A 4,070-nucleotide genomic window follows, 5' to 3' on the forward strand; every position below is an offset into this window, starting at 1 on the left:
TCCACGTGGTTATCTGCTGCTGACGTCATCGACTACCGATGACCGATCGGATCACAAGCCCCCTAGTCTCGAGCTATGAACTCGTTCTCAGCGAAGAGACTAAGTGGTCGCGCTCTCGGTCCACGTGGCAAGCGGGGCCGCATCACGTGCCACCTCACGTGTTGCCCTTTAACGTTACAACTTCCTTTCTTAATCTTGCGACACGTGGTCGCATCAACGACCAGCGTGGAGTGTCGCTAGCGCTTCCGTTATTCAAATAGGCGCGCGTTTTCACTGTTTCATCATCTTCTTCAACACTCTCAGGCTCACTTCGAATTCCCTCTCTGCGCGCCAATCTTCGTTCAAGCTTTCTACCTCCAAACCTTTCGCGATCACTCAAAGGTATGGTTTTTCTTCTTCCTTGGTCTGTTTAGGCTCTTTTCACCGATTGCATTCGTCCCTTTCATTATCATGCATTCATCTTCTCTGTTTTTCATTATCAATAGGGATAGCAATACGGGCTGGTCCGTCCCGCATAAACCTGCCTCATGTAAGAAATCAAGACTCATTTAACTGGCTTGCCCAATATAAGAGGTAGCCCACAGGCCTGCGGGTTAGCCCACAAAAGGAAAATATTTTTTAAAAGCTATTTTTGCTGTTGAAAAAATTAAAATTTCATCCTCGTTTCAATTCATTCAATTAAATAAAAATATAAAGGAATTGAAGTATGAGGGTTGTTAAAATACTTGATTAAAAATTGAAATTTACCCTTTAAACTAGGTTTTAATAATCGAAAAAAAAAAGTAATTGAAATCTTTAAACATATCTCACTATATAAAAAAAATAGTTTTTATTTGAATATTCCAGATTAAAAAAGGCTCTACATATCTAAATCATATTATTGCTAAACAATATTTTAATGAAGATGACTGATTTTTTAATGAGTATCTTATTGAAATCTCTTCTTTATAATTGATCCTGCCTGTTGACCAAAACGCTGGAGCTTTGCCTCGTCAAACTTGGATCGACTTATGCGTCGTGTTAGCCTCCGTCCTTCACCGCGATCCACCTCAAGAACCTGCAAAAGACGAAACGGCGCCGCTGCGGCCGATCACGCTCCGACGCCCAAGTCAGCGACTGAACCACCAATTACTTAAGAGTAAAACTCAAGAACTCTAAGGAACCGTGACCAGTTCTCTCTCAGTGTACTCAAGACTCGTAAGCGTAAAGAAATAATCTGAACGTGTGTACCTTAGAAGTTCGTTGGAAACTCTTATATACCTGGGCACTTTCTCTCTCCTGGCAGTTACACATCTGGACACGTGGCTCGCATCCAGCTGTACACGTGCCATCATCTGGAGCATCCTTGACTTGGGCGCTACTTCTTACTCTTCAGGTTTTTTGGCTAAGTTACTTATGCATGATACAACTCAGTGCACAGTTGCCCTGGAGCGTGATCTCTTCTGGGTGGCGAGTTCGGGTGCCTTCGTACACACCTTCCCTGTGGTCTCGCCGGCCGCCTTCATGATCTGCGCTACCTGCTTCACCGTATATGTTCAAGCAAGCTGTCTCCCGACCTCATCCTCTGGCCAGCTGGGAAATGACTATCTGCCATCATCTTCGGCGATGTCCTTGTTTCGGCGACTTCTAATCACTTGGTCGCCTGGGTTCACATCTGGCGACTTCATCTTCAACCCGGTGACCGCCGGTTTAGGTATGCTGGAGATCGGAGCACGCCAACTTAATAACTGGCGACTACACGAACCCCCCGACTTCCTTTCCTTCTGCCAGCCAGGTGTCCCATGCAACACGCCTATATAATAGCTCGATGCCACGTCATCACTTCCGACTACCAGGGCGGTACACAAGCCCCCAGTCTCAAGCGAAGACTTGTCCAGCGAAAAGACTAAAGGAGTCACGTCACTACCGATCTACGTGGCACTGGTGCAGAATTCCAAACGTTTGTACTTTCTGCTTTCCTGACGCTCCACCAAACATTCTCCCAATCGCTCGACACGTGGCTTCATCAACGGTTGCCTTTAGTTGTCGTTTGCGCTTCCAAAACCATTCGAAAAACCCTTAAACCCATTTCACTTCTACTGTTCCATCACCTCTTTGCCTTCTCAAACGCTTCGAGCTTCTTCTGCAAAAACCCACGACGCTCTTCAACCTTCTGAATCCTCAACTTCCTTCAGCGTTCATCCGATCATCGAAAGGTACTCCCTTTACTTCTTCTGTTGAGTTTTCCTGCATTTTGACCGATTCGCATCATCCTTCAACTGTCTGGTGCATACGCTGTGGGCTGTTTCTTCTATTTCTCCCTTCTCGTAACTTAGGGCTTCGTCTCCATTACAACGAACCTTCGTTCGTTCGTTTTTTTCATCCTTCTTTCACAATCGAGTCAGCCTCTGCAAACTCTGCTCACCTTTCCCTTTCTTTTTCCTTTGCAGTTTCCGCGATGGCTCGCTCAAAGATCACCCCAAATCCTCCTCCCTCGTCACGAAACCTTCCCTCTCAAGCTCATAACCCACCACGGGCACCTGGTGCTTCCTCCTCCCAGGCTGAGAGGCCTGCAACCTCTCACCCCAACCTTGCTCAGGCAACTCCACCCATTGCCGGAGGTGCCTCCATTCCTTCCCCCGACTTCAAGAAGTTATACCCGTGGGCCAACTCGACTTTGCTTAAGGAGACTTCTTCAGGAAATTCTGCTGGGGCAGTTCTTCAGTTGAAGAAAGGGGATGAGCCCCACCTGTCGTTCCACAAGGAGCACGATGACAAGCTGATGGTGCTACCTTGCCCCCCCGACGTTCCAGTTTGCGCAGACGACAAGGGGAACAACGACGAGTTGTTCTGCTTTGTATACACCACCCTATTCAAGAAAGTGAAACTTAGGTTTCCCTTCACTCGTTTTGAAAGGGAACTACTGACCGAGCTCGACATCGCCGCCGCCCAGCTCCATCCCAACAGCTGGGCATTCGTGCGGGCGTTTCAAATCATATGTGTGCATCTGGGACTGCCAGCGTCAGTGGACGTTTTCCTTTTCCTTTTTGAAGCTAAGCATCCAGGAGATCGCCTTTGGGTGAGTCTGAACGGGATTGCTGGGAGGTCGATCCTCTCTATCTTCCAGCAATCCTATAAGGATTGGAAGGGCAAATTTGTCCAAGTGCGCCAGAACGACCAGGACGCCTCGCTGCTCGACGGCTTTCCCTTGTACTGGGTAAACAAAGGAAACAAAGACTCCAAGGGAAGCTTCAGGAGGCCAAGAAGCCCTGACAGCATGGGCGCTTTGGACAAAGATCTGTGCCTCTTCTGGAAGAGCGTGGCAGACGCCAACATTACCTTCTTCACCACTGCGCTCATCTCCTTCGAGTTCTTCGAAGACCAACTCGAGGCTCGAATAGGTTAGAGCTCACCTCAATATCTAAGTTATTGCTCTTGGCGATACCTCTGTTAACTGTTTCTGGGCGTTCTTGTCTGTTGTGCACAAGACTTGGGTTTTATTTTCTGCATCACTTGTTTGCTTCATCTGCATATCTACTCATGCGTTTATCTTTCTCTCTGAGCTGACCTATGTACCTTTGTATTATGCAGATCTCATGTTGGGCAAGGGAAAACTGGATGAATTGAGGGCGCTCGCCCGAGCCCATGGGTTGGCGTCGGGTTCCCAGACCGTGCCCAATTCAGTGGTGGAGATCGCCGCTGCCCAGGGCAGGTCGCCCCCTAAAGGCCCAACTCCTTCAGAGGCCCAGCCCGCCCAACAACGCAAGAAGCTCATCCTCAGGAAGCCAAAGAGGAAAACCCCTCAGGTGGTCCATGAGGATGAAGAAGAAGACGATGAGGCAACTGAAGATGGCCTCATCACCAAAAGAAGGAAGGTGGCGCCGTCCTCACCACCTGCTCCACCTCCCCCTCCAACATCAACACCGCCCCCTCAGCCAGCTCCGCCTTCAACACCGCCTCCTCCCCCAGCTCCCACATCACCAGTCCAAGCAGTTCCCTTGGCAGCTGCATTTCCTGTGGTTGAGGCTGCCGAGCCCAACTTCATGGAGAACCCCCGAGCGCCTCCACGCCATATGTATCTGCTGGAGGGG

Source organism: Phaseolus vulgaris, chromosome 6, assembly GCF_000499845.2.
Source record: "Phaseolus vulgaris cultivar G19833 chromosome 6, P. vulgaris v2.0, whole genome shotgun sequence".
In the NCBI taxonomy this organism is placed as follows: Eukaryota; Viridiplantae; Streptophyta; class Magnoliopsida; order Fabales; family Fabaceae; genus Phaseolus; species Phaseolus vulgaris.